The 13,236-nt window shown below is 40.5% G+C and overlaps 1 protein-coding gene across 4 annotated transcripts in view; it reads left to right on the plus strand.

Annotated features, from left to right (window-relative positions):
• The window catches only part of tbc1d16 (TBC1 domain family, member 16), a 127,765-nt gene continuing 114,529 nt past the window's right edge, over positions 1-13,236 (plus strand). For 3 of the 4 annotated variants that reach the window (XM_060844500.1, XM_060844502.1, XM_060844503.1), the window contains exon 1: positions 1-370. The gene's annotated coding sequence lies outside the window, so the exon portion shown is untranslated. Of the gene's footprint in view, positions 371-472; positions 538-13,236 lie in introns of those variants that run through there. The other variant, XM_060844501.1, reaches the window with a different exon arrangement.

Genomic DNA, 13,236 nt, shown 5'->3' on the forward strand with positions numbered 1-13,236 from the left:
TGAATGGTCGGCTGGCGTCGGCCCAACAATCACACTAAAAAGAAAACATGTTTTTTGATTAATGTCTGCAAATTGGTTGCCCTGAAGCGGGTTTCGCGGCGGCTCCCGGTTTCCCTGGGGACGGGCGGCCTTGTCCGGGTTGCCGTGACTTGGCTTCAGGCGGCTGGTCCGCTTCATTCCTGGTTTCCGATCCAAGATCGGCCTCGCTCGCAATGAACCGGAACCTTTTCTTATCCTGCTCAGTGTTTCTCCAGGTTCAACGTGTCCCACAACAGCAGGATCAGAAAGGTTGGATCGCAGCTGTACTCGACTCAGTCCTAATGTAATCTTTGGAAGGTGCCTTGAGTCAGACACACTGAGCTTTAACGGGGTAACGCCTTCTATTCTTCATTTCAAGTTACGTTTCATTGTAAAGATATTTGGAGTTGTACACTCCCATCAAAATGTGCAAACATTTAATGTTTGAGCTCCTTCTCAACACTTTGGTGGTGAGAGTTCCTTAAAAATCGCACTTTTGTTCATTGGGGAGGTCAGCAGGTAAGGACTTTGACTACTTAAGAGAAGAACAGTGACAGTTTCATTGACATTGACCAACAGACTGTATATTTGCGTGTGTAGACTATTATTTTTTTTAAATGCCAGTTTCCTCCTAATGGAAGGTACTGACTATTGTGCAGTCCGTTCAACATTCCGTTCAATTAAGCATACATTAGACATGTGCATCCGGACTATGGATTTTGACAAGTAACTTAACTTGGATCTGGAGTAAGTCATCTTGATTTCAGGACAAGAACGATAATTTTGAATTGTAAATATTGGTAAAGAGAATGTCATTGGAGTTGGCTAAGACATTTGTGAACTAAATTTAATCCAGGCAAAGTATGGATAGTGGATTAGTGGTGCTGGAAGAGCACAGCAGTTGGCATTTGAATAAATTCGAGTTTGTGTAAAGTGGAATTTGGAAGAGTAGCAAAGAGATTATTGGAAAAATTGAGTCTTGAAATAGCACAAATATGATTGAAAAAACTGAGTAATTCAAGAGATGAACTGAATTTGGAGTTGAAGCTAGTTCCACATCCAAATAGAGTTCCGATGGTGCACATATGGTTTAGACTTTAGATTTAGGGGGAATTATGGCTTAGCTACAAGTTGATCTCAAATGTCAATATGATGACACTGAGGCACGTGGAATCAAGACTGACAGTAGAAAGACGAAAGTGGATATTGTAATTATACATAATGTTTCCACACTGTAAGTGGTGGGCGGCATGGTGGCACAGTGGTTAGCACTGCTGCCTCACAGCGGCAGAGACCTGGGTTCAATTCCTGACTAAGGCGACTGACTGTGTGGAGTTTGCACATTTTCCCCGTTAAAATCCCAGTTTCCTCCTAATGGAAGGTACTGACTATTGTGCAGTCCGTTCAACATTCCGTTCAACCGCGGTTTCCTCCCGCAGGTCAGGTGAATTGGCTGTGCTAAATTGCCCCTTGTGTTAGGTGAAGGGGTAAGTGTAGGGGTATGGGTGGGCTGCACTTCGGCAGGTCGGTGTGGACTTGTTGGGCCAGAGGGCCTGTTTCCACACTGTAAGTAATCTAATCTAATATGGAAATTGCTAGGCCTGTTTAGACAACTTGTCTGAGGGATCATATCAATGAGGAAAAGAAAGATGCTATGATCAGAGCCTTGAGGTAACCCACAGTTGTCGATATGGGGTGAGAAAGAAAGTCATGTTTGAATGTGTGCTGATTGTATTGAAAAGCATATGGAGAGTTAAAAGCGCATGTTCCCACAGCTATATTGTGCAGAAAAGAATGGATGTGTGGAATGAGAAAGAGCTTGTGTTTTATTAGAACCCATATTCTAATGACGTCTGAAATCATTTTGTAGCCAATCAAGGACTTTTGAAAAATTGTCACTGTTGTAATGTAAACCAGATACTCTCTTAGTACTTGTTGGATAAATATTGTATGAAGCTCTGCAAAATCATCTTCTCTTCCTCAAATAGTGCCATAGACTCTTTTACATCTTCCTGAGAGGATAAATGGAATATTAGTTTAACTTAGAATCAGAGTATTTACAGTAGAAAAGGAAGCCATTTGATCCATCATGTCTATCAGCTCCTTGAAAGAGCGACCAGCTAGTCCCATTCTCCAACCCTATCACCATAGACCTCTAAATTCATCACTTATTCAAATAAGTATCTAGCTCTCTTCTGAAACCTCCTATAAAAGCCACCTTCACCACCCTCCCAGGTAGTACATTCCAAATCCTAATAACTCTCTGAGTCAAGAAGTTCCTCCTCGTCTCTTTCCTTGTTCTCTTGCTGGCTATCTTGAAATTGTGACCCCTAAAATTGAGCATCTTGGCGGTTACCACCACCAAGTACTAAATATTGGCAACACTAAAGAACAGATCATAGATTTCAAAAACAAAGGAGGAGAACATGCTCCCATCTACATCAACAGAGCTTGAGGTTGAGAGGGTGGAAAACATCAAGTTCCTTGGAGTGATGAGAACCAACAACCTGTCCTGGACTTCCAACACATATTCAAGGATCAAGAAGATACAACAATTCTCCCTCATGTTGCTCAGAAAATTTGGCATGTCCCACAAGGACCCTCACCAACATCTACTGATGCACTATTGAAAGCGTACTGTCTGGGTGCATAACGACCTGGAATGGGAACTGCACTGTCCAGGACAGTAAGAAACTACAGAAGATGGTGTGCACAGCCCAGACCATCATGGAAGTCAACCTTCCATCCATGGACTGCATTTACATGGCTCTCTGCCACAGAAAGGCTGCCAAAATCATCAAAGACCCATTGCACCCAGGTAGGGATCTCTTACAACCTCTTCGATAAGGCAGAAGATTTAGAAGTCTGAACACATGCACCAGCAGGTTCAGGAACAGCATCTTCCCAGCTGTTAAATGTCTCAGCAGTTATACACCGCAGTCAAGAAGTTGCATGTCCTATTTGTTGGAGCAAGAGGTTGAGACAGTTTGAACTGCTAGTCTGGGAAAGACAGTGACAGTATTATGTTGATCACAGTTGAAGGTCCCTAGGGTAGAATTGCTGTGGCCTGAAAGGGTTAAGACAGAATTAGTAATAGCAGAGGAGCTGGCAGGAGTTCAGGATCAGAAAAAATAGTGGAATATATTATCCTTTGAGATGAAATTTGGACTATTGAATCACTTATTATTTCAACAATAATGTTTAAGGTGGTGGTTTATGGTCCAAAGTCTGGTTGAAGATTTGTAGCTCGGGTGTCCGTTGTTGTGGTTCTGTTCGCCGAGCTGGAAGTTTTTGCTGCAAACATTTCGTTCCCTGGCTAGGGAACATCATCAGTGCTATTGGAGCCTCCTGTGAAGCGCTGCTTTGATGTTTCTTCCGGTATTTATAGTGGTTTGTTCTTGCCGCTTCCGGGTGTCAGTTTCAGCTGTAGTAGTTTGTATGTGGGGTCCAGGTCGATGTGTCTGTTGATGGATGTTCTTGCCGCTTCCGGGTGTCAGTTTCAGCTGTAGTGGTTTGTATATGGGGTCCAGGTCCATGTGTCTGTTAATGGAGTTTGTGGATGAATGCCATGCCTCTAGGAATTCCCTGGCTGTTCTCTGTCTGGCTTGTCCTATGATGGTAGTGTTTTCCCAGTCAAATTCATGTTGCTGGTTGTCTGACTGTATGGCTACTAGGGATAGCTGGTCGTGTCGTTTTGTGGCTAGCTGATGTTCATGGATGCGGATTGTTAGCTGTCTTCCTGTTTGTCCTATATAGTGTTTTGTGCAGTCCTTCCATGGTATTTTGTAAACTACGTTAGTTTGGCTCGTGCTGGCTATTGGGTCCTTTGTTCTAGTGAGTTGTTGTCTGAGTGTGGAAGTTGGCTTGTGTGCTGTTATGAGTCCTAAGGGTCGCAGTAGTCTGGCTGTCAGTTCTGAGACGCTCCTGACGTATGGTAGTGTGGCTAGTCCTTTTGGTTGTGGCATGTCCTCGTTCCGTGGTCTATCTCTTAGGCATCTGGTGATAAAGTTGCGTGGGTATCTGTTTTTGGCGAATACCTTGTATAGGTGTTCCTCTTCCTCTTTTCGCAGTTCTGGTGTACTGCAGTGTGTTGTGGCTCTTTCGAATAGTGTCCTGATGCAGCTTCGTTTGTGTGTGTTGGGGTGGTTACTTTCATAGTTTAGGACTTGGTCTGTGTGTGTTGGTTTCCTGTGTACCCTTGTGGTGAATTCTCCGTTGGGTGTTCTCTCTACGAACACGTCTAGGAATGGGAGTTGGCTATCCTTTTCCTCTTCTCTCGTGAATCGTATTCCTGTGAGTGTGGCGTTGATGATTCGGTGTGTTTTTTCTATTTCTGTGTTTTTGATGATTGCAAAGGTGTCATCGACGTATCTGATCCAGAGTTTGGGTTGGATTTGTGGTAGAGCTCCTATTGGAGACTGTCAAATTTCACTTGCCAGCCAGACATTACTATTGACAGCTTTGGCTGTTTCTTTATTTCAGTCTCGTGCATTTGTTTTTGTATCCCTGTCATTTTGCTATTGTATTACACACCTTATTTCAGAAGGAAAAGACTTTGTAAAGGTCTTAAGATAGAGAAACATACCTCACTCCTGATCATTTTGGAACAAGTGCAGTTTGAAATGATTTTATGTATTGTATTCTTCCTCCTTAAATTTTTTTTATCAACCTGCTGGAAGGTGGAAAGTCAGTTGTACTTTACACCAAATGCCTTTTAATCATGGCACAAATCAGAATTTTTTTGTACAGTACCAAATTCGTCACCGTAGAGTCATAGAGATGTACAGCATGGAAAAGACCCTTCGGTCCAACCCGTTCATGCTGACCAGATATCCCAACTCAATCTAGTCCCACCTGCCAGCACCCGGCCCATATCCCTCCAAATCCTTCCTATTCATATACCCATCCAAATGCCTCTTTAATGACCAGTCTCCACCACTTCCTCTGGCAGCTCCTTCCATACACATACCACCCTCTGTGTGAAAAAGTTGCCTTGTAGTTCTCTTTTATATCTTTCCCCTCTCACCTTAAACCTATGCCCTCTAGACTCTTTCCCACCCCAGGGAAAAGATTTTGCCTATTTACCCTATCCATGCCCCTCATAATTTTGTAAACCTCTGTAAGGTCACCTCTCAGCCTCTGACGCTCGAGGGAAAACACCCCCATCCTGTTAAGCCTCTCCCTATAGCTCAAATCCTCCAACCCTGGCAACACCCTTATAAATCTTTTCTGAACCCTTTCAAGTTTCACAACATCTTTCCCATAGGAAGGAGACCAGAATTGCATGCAGTATTCCAACAGTGGCCTAAACCAATGTCCTGTACAGCTTCAACATGACCTCCCAACTCCTGTATTCAGTACTCTGACCAATAAAGGAAAGCATTCCAAATGCCTTCTTCAGTATCCTATCTACCTGTGATTCCACTTTCAAGGAGCTATGAACCCGCACTCCAAGGTCTCTTTGTTCAGCAACACTCCCTTGGACCTTACCATTAAGTGTATAAGTCCTGCTAAGATTTGCTTTCCCAAAATGCAACACCTCGCATTTATCTGAATTAAACTCCATCTGCCGCTTTTCAGCCCATTGGCCCATCAGGACAAGATCCTGGTGTAATCTGAGGTAATCCTCTTTGCTGTCCACTACACCTCCAATTTTGGTGTCATCTGCAAATTTACTAACTGTATCTCTTATGCTCACATCCAAACCATTTTGCATGTTAGGTGTGACACAACACGTCTAATTTGCTGTCAAGTTTCTTTAATTTTATTTAAAGAATGTTGAATGTTGCTTTTTCAATATTTGTCTATGTGCATATCCCTTGCCATCCCCAATAATTTGTGCAGAACAAGGTATTCTATTGTTCCTCCCAAGTTTATATTCAGTATTTTAAACACATTTAATTGGTTCACTTTAGGAGCATCATACAGGCATAGGCCATTCAGCGAGATCATAATTGATCTTTCCTAACTCCATATACCTGCCTTTGGCTCATACCCTTAATAGCTTTGCTTAACAAACTTTTATCTATCTCCGATTTAAAATGAGCAACTAACCTAGCATCAGCTGCCATATGTGGTTGAGATATCACTTATCACCTTTTGTGTATAGACATGCTTCCGAACATCTCTCCTGAACGGTCTTTGGCCCTACTTTTTAGATTGTGTCCCCTTGTTCTCTAATCTCCAACCAGTGCAAATAGTCTACCTTTCTCTACTCTATCTTTACCCTGAAGACTGATCAGATAATGTCTTAACCTTCTAAATTTGAGGGAAAACAGGCCTAGATTGTATAATCTGTACTCAGAACTTAATTTAACCCCTGAAGTCCAGGTATCAAGTTTGCAAACCTGTGTTGTACTCCCTCCAAGGCCAGTATATCCTTCCAAGGTGTGGTCACCAGATCTCCCCTCACTACACCCAAGTGGGGTCTAACCATAACTGCAGCAAAACTGCATCATTATACTTAGCCTTCTAGATATAAAGGCCAGCATTCTGTTAGCTTTCTTGATTACTTCCTGCTCATAGCATTTTAAAGATCTATGCACCTGAACCCCCACGTCTCTTTGGACATCCAATGTCATATCATACTTCACTTTTTGCTATTGCTTCAAAGTATCAGCATCTACAGTGGATAGTTTGCAAATTTTCAGCATATTTGGTGTATATGATAATTGCTTCAACAATTAATATTTCCAAGGAATGCCTATTTATAGAGCTTTCAAGAATACTATTCTGTCTGGGAATATCATAGGGCTAACACACTTGGAGACTTTGTCGAGGATTTGTGAATCTTATGATGTACATTGCGAATGTATTTTATTCTAAAGTAATGTTTTCATTCTCGTAAATTCATGGTTATTTATAAACAAAAGTTTTGAAATCCTTGCTGTTTAAAGGGGCCACTTTGTAACTGGAATGAAAGTATTGAGGCAGGTGATAACTGAAACTTGTATCTGAACTATACTGAATGATAATTTTATGATGATTGGTGATTATGATGTGGATCATGCTGTTTCGTAATGCCAGGTGCAGATTCCACTTCCGTTTCTGATCTGTCATTTTATCATTGATTGTTACTAAGATAGTGACTGGCTGCTTAATACTTTTGGGGTCACAGGACTAATTTTGTACAATGAGAATCTGAGCAAGGTTTGAAATTATTATGTATGATTTCTTAATGTTTTAACATCTTAAAAATTTTAGAAAGTCAAGTAGATGAAGCAGTGGTCCTCATTTTGAGAATCAAATAAATGCACAGGCAAAAGGAAAAGAATACGTGTTAATTAAGCTTGTCCCACAAAAGAAGTGGAAGCAAAGTTGCAGAGTGGTAAACAAATGTTAATTGGAAAGAGAAATTTCTCCTGACTGAGTCATGCCTCACAATTATTTTCCTGACTTTAGCAAAAATTGTTAGACTAGCATTACAGAGCACAGATTAATTTGTCCTCTCTGCAGGAAACATTTCACTGCTGCTGGCCTCTTCTTCCACCCCCATTTCCTTATCACCCCACTGTGATACAAACCTGTATAACTGAGGATGTGTATCATGATACGATTGCAATCTGACTAATTATACTGGAATAAGAGCTTCTGTTAACTTGACTCTCAGTCCCAAGATTTTTGGCTTTAAGCTTAATTCTTGGCAGTTGAATTTTTCTGTTGGCAGCAACAAAATTTTAGTGTCTAAAATCGGTATTGCCTCTGCCAATGTCTGCGTTAACATGAGTTTACATTTACCCTCAGGCCACAAATGCAAGCTGTAAATCCATCTGCAATCCAATCTGCATCTTCTTTAGGATTTTTTTTGGAGAGGGAGCAATAATGGCATTCTTCTTTTAAAGTTATGAAATAATTCCATGTTACAACCTTCATGGATTCTCTGGGGTGTTTTCAATATGATGTTGAATGTCAGCAGGCAATCGCTAAGTATCTATCATTAAGTTTCTAACTTGGTTAAGAGGGGATCTATAAACAGCTTGGATAAAATAATGTCTTATTGGCTTGAGGTGCTTTTAATGTCTGCAACTGTAAAACCACTGAAAGATTTAAGCACTTAGGTGTAACTAGCCATACTAATAAATTTATGGAAATGGTTGTTTCTTTAAGTCATTTATTCTTGCAGCACATTGAACTGTTCCAATAATCCACTTTAAGAAACCTTGCGATGTGAGGAAAAGCAGCAGGGTTCTGACTTGAGTGGATTGTGAGGCATCCCCCACTGCCTGGCAATATCTCTATCTTCTGTCATCAAAAAGTGTTCCAATGTTTTGATAGAGTGCTGCTGTCGGATGTTTCAGAAGAAGGATGGGTGCCTCTGTGAAGAAAGCTTTTGATCAAGAGATCAACCTGCTCATCTATTTCCTTTGAGGGGACCCTACAGACTTTGGCATGTCCGTATCCTAGAATTTACCAAGTGTTGATCCACGTTTGAATGATGGTTGCAAACTATTCCATTTAGCAGGAATTATACAAAAAAACGGCGGCACAGTGGTTAGCACTGCTGCCTCACAGCGGCAGAGACCCGGGTTCATTTTCCGCCTCAGGCAACTGACTGTGGAGTTTGCACATTCTCCCCGTGTCTGTGGGGGTTTCCTCCAGGTGCTCCGGTTTCCTCCCAATGTCCAAAAATGTGCAGGTTAGGTGACTTGGCTGTGCTAAATTGCCCAGAGTGTTAGGTGAAGGGGTAAATGTAGGGGAATGGGTCTGGGTGGGTTGCGCTTCGGTGGCTCGGTGTGGACTTGTTGGGCCAAAGGGTCTGTTTCCACACTGTAAGTAATCTAATCCAAATAATATTTTAGGAACTAACATCTGTGGAAAAGGAAAACTCTTTGATTCCTTCCTGTGTCCCTACTCATCATCACCTGCCACAATCCTGCTTCTCACCACAATCACTTGATCCATTTTTTTTTCTTCTCCCTTGCATATATGGAACTGTATGGAAAGGAAGCATTGTACAAAGCTGGAGCAGTTAAGATCTACTTTTATTCAATGTTAGCATAATAATGTATCCTTTAAGGCTAGGATCCTTCCTTCCTCTGTTGGGTTGTACTTTGATTTTCTCAGTGTGGGCAAGATTAATTCCTTTTGTGGTACCTGTTTTGGTCGTGTGCATGCTTGTTCTTTGTTTTTGCAAGGTTATAACATTGCTACAAGGAAGTTGTTGTCAGGATTTTTATTGTGGACTATCTTTTAGTGACACAGACACCTAAAGACCTAATTTGACTTTTTAAAATCTCCGAATATTGAAATTTAGGCAAAGACTGGTTCCAAGCAGTGTGGTTGTGGTAACCAGAAGATTTATTTTGTCTGCATTAATTTTCATAGTTTGCAGGAAGACTGGATAGTTTGGAAAACTAAGTTACATTCAGCAAAAGCAAATCCCATGTTGGTTGATCAGCATTAACAGTAGACTTTTGTATTACTATACTTATTGTGGCAGAGTAATAATCGGTTAGCAAGCGGCCTTAAATAATTAGGACGAGCAATTTTTATTTCGTCAACGAGTTGTTTTAATTTGGATTTCACATATTAATGCAGTTTTAACGAGTATCCTGTGGTTGAATGAATGCACATAATGGCACTGAACAATAAAACCAGTTAAGTCAGGCTCTGCTTTGTGCTAACGAAATTATTTTCCGTTTTGATGCTGGGCTGGTTGTCATACTTGGACTTGAGCTGCAAAGAGATGTTAGCCACGTTCTTGTACTTAACTGCCAGTGGGATTGAGAGCAAACTTCCCTTTCACACTAAAATGGCTCATGTATGTGTGCTGTTCTGGATCACTTTATGAATATCCAGCTGGCCAAGTATCAATGCAATCCCAATAGCTATGAAATTATGCCAACATAACTCATTATCTTCAAAAGAGAAAAGTGCTGGAAAAGGTTGGAAAGAAAATAAATAACAGCAATATGATTTTCTTCTAAAATTTCAATATGCCTTCAAGTATTATATATTTTGAAGGTTGCCCTAGTAATCAGTGATACTGTGTTGCAGAATACCATTTCCAAAGGAAAGATGAACTGTCTTCTGTGCAATAATTCTAATTGTTGCAAAATTAGTGTATCCCAGTCACCTTTTAATGAGATGCACTATAAAACAGCTGAGCCTCTGGTCATAATACCCAGGCTAATCCAAGAAATGCTTTATTAGCATTACTACGACATTCTACATGTTCTTCAATCAATATATGATCTCTTATTATTGACAAGCTGCTTTTTTAATTTCAGTATTGATCTTTTTTCCCTACAAAGTGAGGCTTCCTACTTGCGATTATGCAGACCTTGTCAAAACTATTAAATAAAAGCTCATTTCCATATAAATGGGGTTTGAGGACTTGGTCTTAAAATTTACTGTCCATGATTTCCACAAACTTTGTAGGCTTTATTGCTGTGATCTATTATATTTTAAACTTCAGAACCAATTTCACTTCATTACACACATCTCCTTGGCCTTTATTTATGGTTTATTAGTTTGTCACCTTTTACTTTTTTTTATTTCTTACCTCTTTATAATTTTCATTTTCAGTTCCGTTTCTTCCCATTGGCTTCTAATATTCCCTCCATTTGACCCCACGTGAGCTACCTTTTTTTCTCTCATTCAACTTTATTTTCTCCTTGATCTTGATTAATCTTCACTCTGTAAAACTTGTATTGAATTTAGAGTAAACTGTCCTTTGGTATATTGTACACTTCTGGCCTTCGTATTATAGAAAGGTTATAGAGGATTTAGTGAGAGTGAAAAAAAATCTGTAAGGATGATATCAGAATTGAGAGAATGTACTTTGCAGACATAGCTGAGCAAGCTGAACTATTGTCACTATAATATAAAAAGCTGAGGGTTGACTTCGTAGATGTCTTTAAAGGACTTATTGGGTTAGACATAAAGAAATTATTTCCACTTGTATGAGAAGTCCAAGAGTAAAGCTTGTAAATATAATATAGTAACTGATCAGTGCATATTATTTTAAATGAAACAACATGTTCCTTCAGTAGAGTGGGGGATCCTAAAACTAGAGGGCATAGGTTTAAGGTGAGAGGGCAAAGATTAAAAAGGAACTAAAGAGTAACTCTTTCACACAGCGGGTGGTGTTGTATGAAATGAGTTGGCAGAGGCAGCGGTGGAGGTGGCTACAACTACAACATTTTAAAAGGCATCTGGATGGGTATATGCATAGGAAGTGTCTCGAGGGATATGAGCCAAATGCTGGCAAATAGGAGTAGGTCAGATTGGGATGTGTGGTAACAGTGGACGAGTTGAATTGAAGAGTCTGTTTCCATGCTGTGTGACTCTGACTTCCTAGTAGGCAGAGAACCAACCTGCCGTACCTAGCCAGCCTGTGCCTGCAGAACCAAAAAAAAGCAAGTGTTCAATGTGATTTGATGATTTGAACATCACTTGCTTAACACTGCCCAGCATGCTAATATCTGTGCTGACCAAGGTAATTCGTCAAGCTTGTGACATAAATCATTCATGCTTGCTGGAAGTGATATCTATTCATATGCAGGATTCCATACTTTATAAGCAACAGAATATGTGAACATGAATTCCTTGGGAGGTTGGGGGGCCAGTAGTTTCCTATTGGTTTCTCCATGCTAATGCCTCAACACAGGAGAGTTGGCTTGTCAACCAGTCAGCAATCTTTTTTTTCCTGCAGTACAAATTGTTGCAATGGTTGAAATTTGACATTCTTGCATTTGTCCTGATGATTACAAGATGAAAAGCTTCAGCAACATGTCCCTCTTTGCAGCAATGTCTACATGTGTTTATTTACTAATAGGAAATTGAGAGTCTGTAATCCAAATAATTATAAGTCCTTCAGCTTGTTCTTTGAATTACAATTGAAAAATTACACTTTTCTAGTTAGAACATCATTTTCTTAGGTTGTACGTTCATTGTTTGGCTCGTTATTCAAGTTTCCAATATGGAAACTATTGTAGGCAGTTTTAGCCCCTCAAGCCTGTTGTGCCATTCAATGAGATTTTGGTACAGTTACGACTTAACTCTATAGCTTTTTCCAAGCTTTATCTGGCATAGTTATTTCCATTGCATTTCTACTATAATTTAATTGTATCAAATGTACTTATTTGTTTTTGTCTAAACCTCCATGATTTTAATTTAATTTGCTTTGATATTATCACTGTAGCATCTTTTTATTTAGTGCAAACTGTAGCTCTCCTATGTTACCTGTCATGATGAGAAAATAAATGCATGCATGTCTTATGAAGTGATGTTAGGGTTTTTCTCGATTTTAAAAATGGAAATCATGGGGTCAATTCTCTGCCGGTTGTATTCATGCCTGGCTCCAGGGAAGAAGTTTATTGGTGGTCAGTCAAAAATAGCTTGAGGGCACGTCTGCAGGACTTCCTCAGGATAGTGTCTTCAGCCCAATCATCTTTAGTTACTTCATCATTGACCTTCCCTCCATCATTAGGTCAGAACAGCGAGGTTCAACCATGATTTATACAATGATTCTACACCATTTGCAGCAACTCAGGGACTGAAGCCAGTCCGTGTTAAATGCAACAGACTTGGACAATATCCAGACTTGTGCAGTGGCAAGTAACGTAGGTGCCACACAAATGCCAGCCAATGACTATCTCCAATGAGGAGACAATCTAACCATTGGCCTTTTACATTTGATAATGGTGCCATCACCAAATCTTCCACTACTAACACCCTGGGGTTATTATTGACTGGACACTTAACTGGTTTCGCCACATTTAACAGTGGCTACAAGAGCAGTTCAGACATTAGGAGTACTGCAATGAGTAATTCCCCTCCTAACTCTCCAAAGCCTGTCCGCCATCCACAAGGCATAAGTCAGGAGTGTGAAGGAATAATCCCCACTTGACTGGCATGGTGCAGCTCCAATAACATTCCAGAAGCTTGACATTATCCAGGACAAAGTAGCGTCACTTGATTGGTACCACATCCACTACTCCTCCACCAACACTCTGTAGCAGCTGTGTCTACTATCTGCAAGATGCAAAGCAGAAATTTGCCAAAGAACCTTAGTGTCTTCCAAAATCACAGCCTCTTTGATCTAGAAGGACAAGGGCATGAGATTCTTGGGAACACTACCACCTGCAAGTTCCCTTCCAAATTATTCATCATTCTGACTTCAAAATATATTGCCGTTCCTTCACTGTTACTGGATCAAAATCCTGGAACTCCCTTTTCAAGAACATTGTGGATCTACTTACAGCAGATTGAATG

This window comes from Hemiscyllium ocellatum, chromosome 25, assembly GCF_020745735.1.
Source record: "Hemiscyllium ocellatum isolate sHemOce1 chromosome 25, sHemOce1.pat.X.cur, whole genome shotgun sequence".
In the NCBI taxonomy this organism is placed as follows: domain Eukaryota; kingdom Metazoa; phylum Chordata; class Chondrichthyes; order Orectolobiformes; family Hemiscylliidae; genus Hemiscyllium; species Hemiscyllium ocellatum.